The following is a 16,889-nucleotide window of genomic DNA, read 5'->3' as shown; positions in this document are numbered from 1 at the left end:
TGCCTCCTATCTAGTCACAAGTCACAATCTATTCTTTCTAACATGATTAAGAAGGAGTTCTCCTACAAACTTAACCCTTTATGAGGGATATCATAGCCAGCCTCTTATGTCTATGAGCCCAGTTCAAGGGGCTTACAGGCTTTTCTGTGGAACTTACACCCTCTGTCTCATTTCCAAAGAAATTACTATGAATCTACAGGGAAAGCACGGTACTATTATCCCTGTGCCATAATTAATAGCACACACCCAGAAAAAAGGGGGGATATAAGGCCAGATTAATTTAAAAAGTTAAAGGGGGAAGTATCGTGCCTTTCCTTGCGGTGACTTTGTCAACCCGCAGCTGTTGGTCTTTACTGCGGTGACTCTATCTTCTTTTGCTGTGACTTTGTCAACCAGCAGTTGTGGATCTTCTTCTGCTGTGACCTAGTTAGCCAGCATTAGTGGATCGGCTCCCGACAAATGGCAAATAAACATATACTATATATCATATGTCATCAGGGAATTGCAAATTAAAACAATGAGATAGCACTACACGCCTATCAGAATGGCTAAAATCCAAAAAGACTGACAATCCAAAGCTGGTGAAGATGGGAAGCAACAGAACTCTCAGTCATTGCTGGTGGGAATGCAAAACAGGATAGTCACTTGGAAGATGGTTGGACAGTTTCCTACAAAACTAAACACACTCTTGTCATATGATCTAGCAATCATGCTCCACACAAAAACCTATATATGAATGTTTGTAACACCTTTGTTAAAAACTGGAAGCAGTCAAAAGGACTTTCAATGGATGAATGACTAAACCCTGGTACAGCTTTACAATGGAATATCATTAGATGCTAAAAAGAAACAATCTATGGAGCCAAAAACAGACATGAAAGAAACCTAAAATGAATATTGCATAATGACAAGACTGCATTCTGTATGGTCCCAACTATTGATATATAATGTTTTGGAAAAAGCAAAACTACAGAGAAAGCAAAAAGTGGGTGTTTGCAGGGCTAGAGGAAGGATGAACAGGTGGAGTACAGGGCATTTTTAGGACAGTGAGATTATTCTGCATGGCATTGTAATGGCGGATATATGACACTATACATTTGTCAAAACCCATAGGCTGAACAACACTAATAATGAACCCTAATGTAAACTATAAACCTTGGTTAATAATACTATGTATTAGTTATTATCACAAATATAGCACACTAATAGGGGAAACAATGGTGGAGAGAGAGGGTTTATGGGAATGCTGTACTATCTGTTCCATTTTCTGTAAATCTAAAGCTGCTCTAAAAAATGAAGTCTATTAATGAAAAAATAAATAAATTAGGGTTTTCCTTATTGGGTAAGAGGGTACTTCCAGGACATGGAAACAGCATGAGCAGAGGCATGAAGAATGACAGAAGTGCAATGATTAGAGAACAAGAAGCCATTTAGACCTGGGAGCATGGGCAGTGGCTAGAGGGGAGTCTGGAAAGGTAGGCTTGGATGAGTTCCCTCTATCTATCAATTTATAAAACCTCAAGTATTTTCAATGTATGCTGTTTCATTTGATCATTATTATTATATCCATTTGTAAGATAAAATTAGACTCAAAGAAATAAAGTAATATCCCTAAAAGCAAGCAACTAATAGCAAAACCAGGGTTCAGACCCACCTATATCAGACTCCATTCTCATGTTCATTTGACTACATAAAGTTTGCCTCTATTTAAAAATTTATAATCTACCAAGGGGGCAACAACAGCCATAGGTTTAAACGGGACTGCCATGATCAGATTGTACTTTCATGTATTCCCATGAAGCAGAAGAAAAGATGGGAGATCAGTAGTAAGAACAACAAAATGCTTAATTATTGTATAGTTAAGCACTGATAATATTTAGGGTAATCTTTCAGGCTGTTCACAAATATGCTTACTGCGTCCTCTCTTTCCAAGCAGGTATAACTGCACATCCCTGCATGCATAAAGTCAAGTTTGAGTGGCTATGTGACCTTCTCTGGCCAATAAACATGGTCACAGCCACGTGATGCTTCAGGAACCAGTCAGTGCATGTTTTACCACATTCTCTCTTCTCTTTGCTACACACTGCTTTATCAGAATTGAACTTCAAGCAAGAATCATGGCAACGTGGAACAGAGAGCCTTGGCTGACCTGCAATGAATATATAGTAGGCACAGGAAATAGACCTTTGTTATTTTAAGCTACTGAGATTTGGGGATTTACTGTTATTGCAGTATAACCTGGCCTAGCCTGACCGATACAATACTAAGCATAAATTAAGAATTTTCACACTCCAGTCATCACAACTATAGTTAACACTACACAGTGGTTCAATTATTTGAATTACCATGTTTCTGGATAATAAAATTTTAGGCATTTACCAATTACCATAACTTTAGATGATATTTTAGGTATTTTAACAGAAAAACTAAATTTGAGTGGAATTACATACTAAAATCAGAAACTTAGTTAATCTTTAAAAACCTGTATTAATTCAGATACAAGAGTCTAACTGGTAGTAATATACCCAAATTGCAGGCCTATTTAGAGGGAATCTATAGCCACCCAAACATAAATCTGTCAAAACAGAAGATTAAATTATTCTCTGGAGGATCTATATACTTCCTACCGCCTTAAATTACACCCACTCCCTATTTAATGCCTATACTAGATCCTGAAAATCTACTTAATCAGCACTGAGCTGATAAAGTAACTCTACCTAAAAGGGTAAATGATGGCCTCAAGATGTTACTCAAATAGTCACACAAAACCAAACAGACAAAAATAATAAAAATATTTACGATCTATATTTTTGAGGATACTGGCCATGATATCTCCCCAAGCCAAGCTACTGTTGTGGTTTTATCTTAAGAAAAATGTACATCTTAAAAGTGGTCAAATTTTTCTTTTTGACTGGGCCGCCAGGAAGATTATGGCTTGATGCACAGCCTCCCTTTAACAGCCATATGCAATCCCATAATATGTGCAAATTCTCCCCTGGCTTCAGTCTATGATATGACCTTAATCCTCTCATTACTCTGATTTCTTCCCTTTTATGTTTTATTTCCTCCTTCTACAAATTCTTCTTGGATTAAAATAGAGGGGGAAAAATCAACAAAACATAGTAAATATTAAGGTTCTTGGCAGAGAGAAAGCTTCCTGAAATGGGATTTCTAAGAATTGTGAACTCATAGCCACAGCCTGAAGAAGAGACTTAAATTTAACACACAAACAGGGAAAATTTTAATTACTAGTCTTAAATCATTTTCACGCTGTACATGCTTAATAATTAGTGTTGGGTTTATTATATATAATCAATCTAGTTTGTCCCATTACCTAAACCTAGGGTTGGAGGAATACAATGCAGTTGTTACTGAAAAGGGAAGAGAGAAATTGTGTGCAACTGAATTCTTTCTACCATATTCTATACTATAGTTGGAATTGTTGGTTTGAATCTATTACTATGAGCTTCGAGAGTGGTTAGTGATAGTTATAGCTTCTCCATGGTAACCTGTCAGCCTTTTCTAATTCTCTGGGGCCAGAGGAGCTTTCATAATAATTATTTTTATTAAAATTATATTAGGGTTGGAAGAATAACACACTGTCAGGGAGATCTATTACTTAGACGTAAGAGTTGCTATCACAGGTGATAAATTATTTATAATGCCCAGCATTAATACAGCAATGTTTTCAAACCAAGAATTTGTAAATGTCCTTTGCAGATGCAAATTAACAGATTAATAAGGAAACAAGCTTTCTTGTATGAGAAGCTGGGATGACAGATTAGCTATTAAGAGCAATTTATAGGTCATAAGATATGAAAGTTGGCAAGAAACACTACCTTGGCTGGCTCTATAAATAGTAAAACTGCATTTAGTTTCCCAGAGGTATCCTGTTAGACATTTTAATTATACCATAAAAACTGCCAGAATTTACAATGATTTCATTTTTTAAAAAACTTGATGCTCCATGTAAACTTGATGCAATACAACAGGCATCTGTGCTATGTGCTGGAACTGCCAAGTTGCAGCCAATGGAAGATTATATGCTCCTTCCCCATAAAGGACTGTGAAGGTAAGGTTGATACTCCCTAACATCTCCTCCAGGTTACTTAAGGATTCTCCTCCCTCCTTTACTCCCTAACACTGCAACCACATACTATCCATCTAGGAAGATTTTTTATAAAGAACTTTATTCTACAAAACTCTTTGTATACAAAATGATAGCCAAGTAAAAGTCCTTTTTGGGAATTGAGTTTGACTGGGGATAAATTCTTTCACTCACTCAAAATAATCAGTTAAGATTATTTTTGGAAACTTATTTCCAACTCTCAGTTTCACCTACATCTTTCGTTTTAGTTGGGAGATTGATAAGCAGATAACATAGTTTCAAATGAGTTTTGTTTTTGTTTTTTTTTTTTAAATGAGTTTTTTTTCCCCAAAATAATGACTTTTTTTTTATAAATAAATTTTTATTTTAATGGGGTGACATCAATAAATCAGGGTACATATATTCAAAGAAAACATGTCCAGGTTATCTTTTCATTCAATTCTGTTGCATACCCATCACCCAAAGAGAGATATCCTCCGTCACCTTCTATCTAGTTTTCTCCGTAACCCTCCCCCTCCCCTTCCCCCTCTCCCTCCTTCCCTCCCCCTGCCCCCCATAACCACCACACTCTTGTCCATGTCTCTTAGTCTCGCTTTTATGTCCCACCAATGTATGGAATCCTGCAGTTCTTGTTTTTTTCTGATTTACTTATTTCACTCCATATAATGTTATCAAGATCCCACCATTTTGTTGTAAGTGATCCGATGTCATCATTTCTTATGGCTGAATAGTATACCATGGTGTATATGTGCCACATCTTCTTTATCTAGTCTTCTAATTTTTTTTTTTACAGTGAGTAAAGCCTTTAAGCAAACTCTTGGCCAATACACCAAGAATCTATAAAAGAGTAGTGTCCTTAACATGTTCACCAAGTCCAAGTTGGCACCAACACCATGCCAAATCCCTGGAAAATGCCACCCAACCCCAGTTCAGTCGGTTAGGCTGTCACAAGGAGCAGGAGTCCAGGAAAAGTCCACATCCAGGAAAAGTCTGCATGGCACTGGAATTGTTGTCACAATTCTATACTTTGCAGCTCACGTCCAAGTCCCATGACAGCTGCCTCTAGCTGGTAATGATTCAGGTAGACTGGAAAAGCCATCTGCAGCATGTGTGGATATGGAGCTTCTGTTCTCCTCTATCTGGAGAGATGAGACCAGGTTGCTTTTCCCTGGAGCTCTGTGACTGTGGCTTGGTAAAGAGAACCTTGCTGTGAGGAAACAGGGACACTGGAAGGTAGGCTTCCTCCTCGCTCCTCTAAGGGAGGGTTCAGTCTCTTCCAGCCCTGCTCCAGCCACCTATGACCTAACCTTGCCCAGAATGCTGGGGTTTGCCACTGAAGGCTGAAGGTGCCCAGGGCCGTCAGCCCCATCTACGACACTGTGGACGAGCCTAGGTATTTCTTCCAAGAAGCAGGTAAACTGATCTCATTTGCACAAGGGCCAATTAACCATGTCTTGCCTGAATAGTCAGGTTTTTATTCTTCCCTCAAAGATCTCTGTTGTGGGTGTTGATAGTACTATTTTCTGCTGCTTTGTTTAATATATAGTGTTTCCTTTATTCTTCCTACCTCAATGCCCCACTCATATTTCAGGCTGGGACCTACTCCAAATTTAGAGCTCTCTTTCCCCCTTTTGCCAACTTCTATTACGAATCTACCTTTGTCACCCAGCTTAGTGTATTCAAATGAGTTTTTTTATGACACAATTCACTCAAGTTTCTTATGCAATCATTTGACCGGGGTTAGGAGACATTCTACCATAATGCTGGTTTAGCCCAATCAAAACTGTTCCATTCCACACTTGCCAGTCAACCTGAATTTTAGTGAGCTGTAAAACATGGTTCTGTAGGAGGTCTGAATGTAGTCAATCACTCTTTGAAGGTAGTAGGTACATTAATTATAAAATATTGCACTGGCTAGGTCGGATATAAGGGAGAAAGCCAGAAAGGGAGAGGGATGGAAAACACATATGTGTGCAAGTGCGCATACAGGAGGCAGAGGAGATATTTCCCAAAAGGAAAAAAAGCCCAAGAAAAGGACAACTTATTTTGAGGGGCCAACAGATGACAGTTAAAATATATTTTTTAATTAGATGGAAAGGAGTCCTCAGGCGCCTGGAAAGATGTTATAAAATTAAGAAACAACCAGGGGGTGATGCTCTGCCCATCTGGGGCATCGCTCTGTTGCGACCAGAGCCATTCTAGCACCTGAGGCAGAGGCCACAGAGCCATCCTCAGCACCCGGGCCAACTTTGCTCCAATGGAGCCTTGGCTGCGGGAGGGAAAGAGAGAGACAGAGAGGAAGGAGAGGGGGAAGGGCGGAGAAGCAGATGGGTGCTTCTCCTGTGTGCCCTGGCCGGGAATTGAACCTGGGACTCCTGCACGCCAAGCCAACGCTCTACCACTGAGCCAACCGGCCAGGGCCCCGGTCAGGCCTATGCAGGAGTCTGTTTGACTGCCTCCCCGTTTCTGGCTTCGGAAAAATACATTAAAAAAAAAAAAAAAAAAGAAACAACTGAGAACTTCTATAACCATCCAAGAAGGAGTACCATCCCAGGTCCTAATGCAGGCTAAGGCTTCCGAAGTTCATGGTTTCTAACTGTTCAGGAATAAATGGACCATAATCACTTAGTCTGGCAGATTCAACTTCTATTCCTATTGGATTATTCCAAACTCCAATTTCAGAACAAGATACAGAGAATTTTAGAGCTGGAAGAGGCTTTATAGATCATCTAATCTACTGGCTTTAAAACTTTGTTTAAACCAAAATACAAATACACATGATTTGTGTGATAAACGTGTAGTTGTTTAGGTTCACTTTGACTAGAGTTCATTTTTCTCCCCAACAAGTAACCTTAAGAATCTATGATACTCTGTGGAACTCTTTAGAACAGAGTTTAAAGACCACTTAATAATATAACTCCTCAATGTCTTTAGATGTACAAACTGAGGCCAAAAGGTGTCAAGTGCCTTGGTCGAAGGTCAATGTGCTAATGACCAGCACAGGCAGGACTAGAGCCCTGCCTGTCTTCAGACCCCCAGCTGGCACTCTCTTCACCCTGCTTTGCAACATCCCATCACAACATCTCACCGTCACCTCAAACTCAAGCCCTCATTGCCTTTCCCAAGTCTTCTGTACTCTTGTGCCTTCCGTGTTTAATAAAAGAAGTAAATGTTATCACTATTTCTTCCAACAACCAGTCAAAAGCTAGGGTTATCACTGATTTTTTCCTGTCTCTTGGTCTTCATATTCAGTAGGCACCCCAAGCCAGTTTTATTAAGACTCCTACAATTACACTAGTTTTTATTTAATAATCTTTAAAGCCAATTATTTATATAGTAGATCCTCTTAGAATTGATTTCTGACAGTTTTCTAAGTAATAAATATTATCTTTTAAATTATGTGACAATGGTTATTGATAAAGTTTGTAATATATTTTATTTATTTATTTATCTTTGCAGTAAGTAAAGGAAGACTATTGGCTGTGCATGAATATTCTCAGAAGGGACTTAGCAGGTAAAGAAAAGGGGGCCTTGGAGGGTTCAGGGTGTTAGCCCCAGACAGCTGCTGCTGCCCACTGCTCCCCCCCCCCCAAGGTTACAAGTCTGTGGGGTCCCTTAGAACTTAGGAGAAAGAAAGAAAGACAAAAGGAAAATGCCCTCAGGGAAAAGAAGAAAGGGAGGAGAAGGAGAGGAAAGGTGTGGGCCTGCTCCGGAAAGGGAGCATACTGCTTTTCTCTCTAAAATCCAAGCCAGGATTCAGAGACAAATTCAATGGCAAACTTTAATAACCTTAATCAAATGTTAGTAACTTTTCTAACAACTACTTATTCTGTCTCCTGAATAATAATGGATTTAGCAATTCCAGGGTAATACAGTGATTAGAACTGCCTAATCCGTGATTAGACGGTGATTAAATCCTGTCTCTGCTGGCTATGTTCCCCTAAGGAAGTTACTGACTCTCTGTCCTTATTTTCTTATCTATACAGTGGGGGTAATATCTATCTCATGGGATTATTATAAGCATACATTAAAAGAGCTTAGAATAGTGCCTGGCACATAACAAGTATTCAATTACTGCTAGCTGTTATTATAGATGCTAAATACCAATAAAACTGAATAAATTAAGTAATTTTAAAGTCATATATTTATATTCACATAATCTATTTTGTACATTTATTTAAAATTTAAATGCATTAAATTAGTGCCTTCCTTCCCTTCTCATTATATTAATTAAAAAACCTGAAAATGTCATTTCCTTTGTGTGGCATTTGTCACTGTTCCTTTGGTACAGAGATTATTGGAGTATGCAAGCACAAAGACATTTCTTTTTGGGAATCCTCACACAAAGAAGACATCAAACCAAGATCTAGAAAAGAAACACAGGATGTTAACCAAAGATAAATTAAAATTTTAATTAAGATTCTAAATTATTTTTTAAATATTAGCTTACTATAAAGATATTCAACCTGACATTAAATATAGGTTACACTGATAAATGAAATTTCTAATTACAAGTGTGATCAAATTCTTCATTACATTAGTTTTTAAATTTGTTTTTCATAGTGGTATGTATGCTTGTTTTGGGTAAGGGTGAATACCAGAAAATGTACTAGAGTTTCAGTGAAATATGTTCTACAGCAAAAAGAGATGATTCATATATTTTCTATTTGAAGCAATAAGAAAAAATACAGAATATGGATGAAAGAAAAAGAACAGAGCATGAGATAAGTCAGAGCAGGGACTTCTCTAAACCAAGAGGTATCTTATATTCATCTCTGTAACTTTAGAGTCAAGCATAATGCTTGGCACGTAACAGGTACTCAACAAACTCTTGAAGAACCAAGCTGACAGTCATGGGGCTTTCGATCTGCACAGGATATAAAAGAAGAAAACTCCATTTCGCCAATGTAAGAATGCCAGAAGGACTGTGAGGTGCAAATACCTCTCAACCTTTAGCTCCCTTTAAGCAAAACTCTGGTACACTAAAACTTTCCTGCACCTGAAAAAACATAGGATCCATAGACATTGGTGTTTCTCAGTTGTTACCTTTCTGTCTGTCTACATTGAACTTACGGTCCTTCATATCTGATCTTGTTCTTCAACCTGCTACATTTCATCCAATCAGTCACATTTTTACTAAGTCTATGAGATATTCTCCCTTTTACTCTTGCATTTTTCACATGAGGCAGGAAATGATTAAAGAGGAGTTAGTTGCCATTAACTTAAGAAGCACTTTATAATATGTGCCACAAATAAAGAAATAACAATTTTCAATTAAACAATGATAGTATGCTTACTTATTGATTGCAAGATCATCCTTATTTCAGACACATTAAAATGAAAAAAAAAATGAGCATCTTAGAATCAATGAATTATGATATATCAGATGCTTTATTTACATTATCCCAAATCCCCCACCAGGCTCTATGAGGTAGGAATTTTTACCTTCCTTTGCAGATGAGGAAACAAACAATATTAAGCAACTGGTCTAAAGTTAAATAATTATTACTAAATGACAAGGTTAGAATTTAAATCTCGGCTTACCTAACTGCAAATCAAAGTATTTCTGTCACACTACCTTGCCTCCTCAAGATACCCCAGACAAAAAGTAAAGACAAAGGCAAGCGCACTTGCTCTGAGAAGGACTTATTATCCTTGCTGTTCAAAATTAGGTGCTTAGAAGGGCTTAGCAGGCAGATGTTTCTAATTTGCAATATTTTTTAAAGTGGTTATTGTCAAACTGTATCACAAACTGGATATAGACTCAGAATTTTATTGAGACAGAGGAAGAAAAAAAAACTGCAACAATTCTACTACACTGTTATTTTTTGAGCACCTTACAATTTTTTACTCCCCCCACCCCAATTCCAGATATGAAAACTACCTTTGGAATTCTTCAAGTTTGCCAACCTACTCATGAGCCAAAAAAAAGATGTCTTTTATTTGACTAATATTATCCACAGGATTATATATAAATGCTGAGATATGAAATGAAAAGTTTAGGGACTATGCCAAGTCTAGGACTGGTTAATGTGTCTGGCATTCCTGTAAAATCCCAGAAAGCTGCTCCCAAGTGTCTATAATAACAGATATTCAGAAGATGGGTTATGATTCAGGTTTACATTTATTCCATTTAGGGACAGCAATGGTTTTTAACAGTGGTACTGGGCTGTAAATTCAGGCAGAATCATTTAAATGTACTTTAGTAATATATGTGTCCTGAGAGTTCAACAGGAAGAAAGAATTACCCCTACTCTTAGAATAGCAGGGTCCAGAAGATTCCATTTGAAGTATTACAGTGTTAAATAGAGACTGATGGAAAACTTGTCGTTTTATAGAAATCTCAGAAGCCTCTTTCTGAAAAAATCTGGGATTAGGAATGGATTGGTTTACCTTGCTTCTAGTGAACGGTGAAAGGGGAGGTGATGATTCTGTCACTGTTGAAGAGAGAAAGCATTGAAAGGGCAAAGGTGAAGTGATGAATGATGAGATTTCTGCCGGTGCCCCCTTCCAGACAGGGGTAGGACACGGCCCTTTCCTGCTCTGGCTTCTTCCCAACAAAGTAGCAGCACATTTTCCCCATGATCAAGCACATGTTCTATCATATCTGATTACACCTAAAGCTTATTTTCCCTAACTTTATAGTTCACAAAAGGAGAGAGGGAGGAAATGAAAGAAAAAACAGGGAGATAAATAAAGTTCTGCTTCCCAAGTTCTAAGATTACTCTACTGGTAGTGAGTTAACTCTGTACTTGCTTATGTGCCTGGAATCTAAGAAAAATAGGAAGAAATGCTGAATAGAGGGAATCATTAAGAGAGGTTAAGGGTTAAGATTAATCACTTATATACAGAAGGAATACAAAACAAAAAATGGAAAGAAGTATAAAAATACCAGTACTAAAACATTAAACAGAGACAGTTTTCCAGAAATGTGAAAGTGTGACTACTTTAATTTAAAATAAATACACAACTTTATATTACATTTGATGAGTTGTCAATGAGAAGGAACTTTGATTTTTTTTAATCTAAGTTTTATATGAGAACATTAAACTTGCTGAAATAGTGACATCAGGCAGAGGCCACTATCCACAAGCTTGCTCTCAGCTGCAGTCAGGGGTTTGCTAGTCTTTTACAGCAGAATCCAGATGTGCCCAAGTCAGTTACATTTCCCCTGAGATGCTTCTTCCAACATCTTCTCTCTAACAAGATAAATAGTGGTCCTCACACTTCTCATGGGTGCCATCAGAGGTGAAACCAGAGTGGAGCATTAAACATGCGTTGGTACTTGAGAGCAATGTGGTGATTAAGTCAGCTGGGGGAATCAAGGATGTGCTTCAGGGACTTGGTAATAAGAGTCTGGGAGATATACTCATCATTGGATACTTAATAAAATCCTAGGCATAACAATGTCCACTGAGAACTCCAAGGAACTCGAGCATACTGTGAAAACCAGCAGCATTCAAAGAAGACAGGCCTCAACACTATGGTAGAACCCAGAGTAGCATGGTTGGCATGTGCTTCCAGAAACATCAAGAATACTGTACGTGTTTTGCAAAGCTAACAAAGAATAGGTAAAATGTATTTTTATTCACTTCTTGATTCAACAATCATTTGAGTACCTACTATGTCCTAGGCCCTTGGAATATGAAGATAAATGAGATAAGGTATCTGCTGCAAAGTCACTCTCAGCTTAGAAGACAGACTGAAACAAAGTGCAAGAGTCATCTGGGTGACTAGGGCAAGTGGAAACACCTAAGTTTCTCAACTTCTCCCAGAAACCTCAGTGAAAGAACAGTGAAAGAAAATTTTTTAAGCTATAAGCTCATAAAAACAAGAAGACTGAGAAAGATGCCAGCAGATGAGAGATATCCACAAAATTTTGGAAGATGGAAAGCAGATGGATGAATGGTAACTGATGTAGTAGGACAGGGAAAAAGGAAACCAAACTGCCTACAACAGGGGTCCCCAAACTTTTTACACAGGGGGCCAGTTCACTGTCCCTCAGACCGTTGGAGGGCTGGACTATAAAAAAAACTATGAACAAATCCCTATGCACACTGCACTTATCTTATTTTAAAGTAAAAAAACAAAACGGTAACAAATACAATATTTAAAATAAAGAACAAGTAAATTTAAACCAACAAACTGACCAGTATTTCAATGGGAACTATGGGCCTGCTTTTGGCTAATGAGATGGTCAATATGCTCCTCTCACTGACCACCAATGAAAGAGGTGCCCTTCCGGAAGTGCAGCGGGGGCCGGATGAATGGCCTCAGGGGGCCGCATGCGGCCCGCAGGCCATAGTTTGGGGACCCCTGGCCTACAAGGAGGGGTGCCAAGTCCAGCTGCATAGCGCTAGAGAGGAACAGGACTTGAGGCAGGAAGGCTTCTGAAGTGCAGGGTAAGGGGTGCAGGGCTGAAACAGGATGGGAAATAAACTTATATTGTATAAGAAGCAATAAGAACCGAGATGTGCTCCCCCAGTCTGGCAAAAGATGGAAGCCTACCTTCTATAGATGTTTAGAGATGAATATAGAAATGAAATGCTACACTAAAAACAGATCAGCGAAAACCTGCATTCTGAACAATAAGGTTCTCCTCACTGGGTGCCCCTCTCCAACATTACAAGACCCTTGGCTCTGATCAGTTTCTGCAATGCTGGCAGCTACATATGGCAGCAGACTGAAAGTTTTTTTAAAAAATTGGTCCAAAGAAAAGATGTGCATATACTAACATGAGGTGATTTCTCAAATTAAAAACAAACAAACAAACAAAAGCTCACTGTATTTCAAGCTCCATTAAAATCTATCTGTGCCAGACCCACCCAACCATATAGAGGCTCTAATCAGTTTTTAGTGCCTCATTCATAATAGAAGCAGTCAGTCAAAGATTACCAGACATTTGAGAAAACCTCTAACTTGAAAACAGTGACCAAAATAAACAACAAAAAAGAAATTCAAAAGGGAACAAATACAATGAAAAGATTTTTTAAAAATCTTTCAAATAAAATAGTCTTCAGGGACATAAAATTTATACTGCAGTCATGAGCTTTCTATGTACCACATAAAAGGAACATTCAGAGAACATGAGAGAAGTCTTCAAAAACTTTAATGACAACAAAAAACAGCACATGAAGTAGAACAAATTGAAGAAGAATGTTACTTCATGGGAAATAGGATTATAAAAAAAATAGGAAAGAGCCTGACCTGTGGTGGCGCAGTGGGTAAAGTGTCAACCTGGAAATGTTGAGGTCGCCGGTTCGAAACCCTGGGCTTGCCTGGTCAAGGCACATATGGGAGTTGATGCTTCCAGCTCCTCCCCCCTTCTCTCTCTCTGTCTCTCCTGTCTCTCTCTCTCTCTCTCTCCCCCCCTCCTCTCTAAAATGAATAAATAAAATATTAAAAACAAAAACAAAAACAAAAAAATAGGAAAGAGAAAAAACAACAGATAATACAATTAGAGGATCAACCCAAGAAGCTTAACATATGACTAACAAAAGTTCTAGCTATAGAAAATAAAGACAATGGAGAGAAATAAATTATCAGAAACATTTTTAAAGAAAAATTTCCCAGAAATTAAACACATAAAAGTCAAGACAATGAAGAACAACAACAAAAGACCCACTCTGAAATTTCAGGACAACAGTATATAGAAAAAATCCCAAAATATTCTAGGGAGAAAAATTTGCTAATATACAAATACTTAGAAATCAGAGTAGCATTTGGCTTCTAAATAGCAATTAAAATCTAAAAGACAATGTATCAAATATTGTCAAAATTCTGGGAGAACAGTATTCCAATCTAGAATTCTATTCCTAGCCAAACTATCAATCAAGGTTGAGGGTAGAATTAAAGAATTTTAAGATATTCAAAGTCTTTTCAAAGGGAACTAATGAGGGTGTACGCCAGCAATACATAGATGTAAACCAAATAAGATGATGCAATGCAGGAAACAGGCTACAAGACAGGAAGAGGTAAAGGAAATTCTCAGGATCTCAGGGGAGGGAAGTGTCAGAATGGTAGCTGTGCAGTGCTCTGCAGAACAGCTAGTCAAGTTTGGAGCAGGACACAAAGACCTTCAAGAAGGATCTCTCTGTGGCAGAAGTAAGTGGTAGAGGAGGTATATAGATTACTTGATATGTTTGGCACTCCAGAATGGAGTTTTATAGTTCAGTTGTAAAGTCTTATATTAGTGACCAGCACATAGAAAAGCAAACAAAACCATAGCAATAAGAACTAAAGTGATAATTCTGGTTTTGCAATACAGAAAGATCACCAGGGCAGTGTAAAGGGTGAACTGTGGCAGGGGCATAACTAGAAATAAGGGAGGTAGGTTAGGAGTTGTGTAACAAAGTTTGGAAGAAGTCAGAAGAGCCTTAACCAGAGCAACAATAGTGGGGATGGAGGTGGGGACAACTTAAGGGAATGGAGAGAGCTGGGAGGGTAACTTCTTCAGATACAAGCTCAGTCTGTAACCTTAACCACAGAGTCTTGCTGATAAAAAGCTAAGGCAGAGGAAAGATTTTAAAAGGCAGCGATTCAAGCCCTGTCATTCCAGCACAAGAATGAGCTGTGCTATATAGCGTGCTGTTCCATGCTGCACCGGACAATATCACCTTCTCTGAAGCTATCTTGATTCCTCTAAATCTCCTTCTTTCCCACTAACGATGAGCAAGTCCTACCGAATCTACCTCTGGGGTATGTCTAATATAGCACAGAGTACCCAGTAAGCATGTTTTATTTAGTTCAGTGTCTGTTTGTTTTGTCATTAGAAAACTTCATATTAAAAAATCCAGTTTTTCAACTTCTATAGGAACAAGAACAACAAAAATTGACAAAAGTGACTCATATTCTCACATAGGAAAAACCATCTAACTCAATAGTGGCTATCGCCAACAGACAATGTATGCATGCATTTTCAAGTTCCCCATAGACTGCTCTACTCCCCACATCCAAGTACACTTCATTCACTTGCAGTACAGTCTCCACTCCTTTAAGGCACTTGCTTTTTGAGACCCCTCTTCCCCGTCTAGGCCTCTTTATCTCTCACCTGCATTGCTTTAAAGGCCTCTTAACAGGTCTTCTGACCTCTACCTCCTCCATTCTCTGCTACTCTATTAGTTTCCCTAAAGCAGAGGCCTGATTATGCCATCCCTTTGCTTAAAAACCTTTGATAACTTCCCAATGCATACTAATCCAACCCCTAGGCTTGGCAAGTAATGATTTTCACAATGTGATTCCAACCTTCTTTTTCACTATTATCTCTCTCCTTACAAACCAGACCTCCTGCTTGTTTGTTGTTCTCTAAAACATCTGCTTTATTTCCTGTTCCTAGGAAATAAAGCTCATATTTGTGTTAAATTTTTAATCAAAAGAAACATATTTCAAGGCAAGTTTAGTTTTTCAAATTGTGTTAAAGGCTTCTTTAAATTTCCTATTCATAAGTAAATAGAGATGGAACTCTTGGTTGAAAATATGCAGTTCTTCAATATAAATATCAGACAAATAAAAAGGTTAAACAAAACATAGAACACAAAACTGTAAGAAAATATAGGTAATTACTTAATTTCTTTTTCTTTTTCTTTTTTTTTTTTTGTATTTTTCTGAAGCTGGAAACGGGGAGAGACAGTCAGACAGACTCCCACATGCGCCCGATGGGGATCCACCTGGCACGCCCACCAGGGGGCAACACTCTGCCCACCAGGGGGCAACACTCTGCCCACCAGGGGGTGATGCTCTGCCCATCCGGGGCGTCGCTATGTTGCAACCAGAGCCACTCTAGCGCCTGAGGCAGAGGCCACAGAGCCATCCCCAGCGCCCGGGCCATCTTTGCTCCAATGGAGCCTTGGCTGCAGGAGGGGAAGAAAGAGACAGAGAGGAAGGAGAGGGGGAGGGGTGGAGAAGCAGATGGGCGCTTCTCCTGTGTGCCCTGGCCGGGAATCGAACCCGGTACTTCTGCACGCCAGGCCGATGCTCTACCACTGAGCCAACCGGCCAGGGCCGGTAATTACTTCATTTGTGAATGGAGAAGGACTTTCTAAGCCTAAAAACAATAGCAATATCAAAGAATAAAATCAAGAGTTATGACTGTATAAGAAAATTTAATTTCTGTTGTCAAAAACATGGCAAGCATCACAAAGGAAAGTAACTTTTTTTTTTTTTAAGATTTTAATTATTCATTTTAGTGAGAAGAGAGAGTGAGTGAAAGAGAGAGCGAGTAGCGGGGAGGATCAGGAAGCATCAACTCCCACATGTGCCTTGACCGGGCAAGCCCAGGGTTTTGAACCAGCAACCTCAGGGTTCCAGGTCGATACTTTATCCATTGCGCCACCACAGGTCAGGCTCACAAAGGAAATTAAATGGAAAAAAATTTTTCTGAAAAATAGTCTGCCATAAATAAGGGATGAAAGAACATATAATTCACCAACACAGTGTAAAAACACCAATCAAATAAGAAAAAAAAATCATCCTTATAATTAAGAGATTTTAATTAATTATAGGATTTTACTTCAACTTTTTTTTTTTTTTTTAATAATTTTATTTTTTTCATGGGGTGACATCAATAAATCAGGATACATATATTCAAAGATAACAAGTCCAGGTTATCTTGTCGTTCAATTATGTTGCATACCCACCACCCAAAGTCAGATTGTCCTCTGTCACCTTCTATCTTGTTTTCTTTGTGCCCCTCCCCACCCCCTTTCCCTCCCCCATTCCCCCCTCCCCCCCGTAACCACCACACTCTTATCAATGTCTCTTAGTTTCACTATTATGTCCCACC

General features: G+C 38.6%; 1 protein-coding gene across 1 annotated transcript in view; it reads right to left on the bottom strand.

The window, feature by feature from the left end:
* The window catches only part of TTC28 (tetratricopeptide repeat domain 28), a 654,105-nt gene that overhangs the window by 190,917 nt on the left and 446,299 nt on the right, over positions 1–16,889 (bottom strand). The window lies entirely within an intron of this gene.

Source organism: Saccopteryx leptura, chromosome 2 (assembly GCF_036850995.1).
Source record: "Saccopteryx leptura isolate mSacLep1 chromosome 2, mSacLep1_pri_phased_curated, whole genome shotgun sequence".
Taxonomy (NCBI): Eukaryota; Metazoa; Chordata; class Mammalia; order Chiroptera; family Emballonuridae; genus Saccopteryx; species Saccopteryx leptura.
The sequence above is the reverse complement of the archived record's forward strand: the minus strand, read 5'-3'. Positions and strand labels throughout refer to the sequence as shown.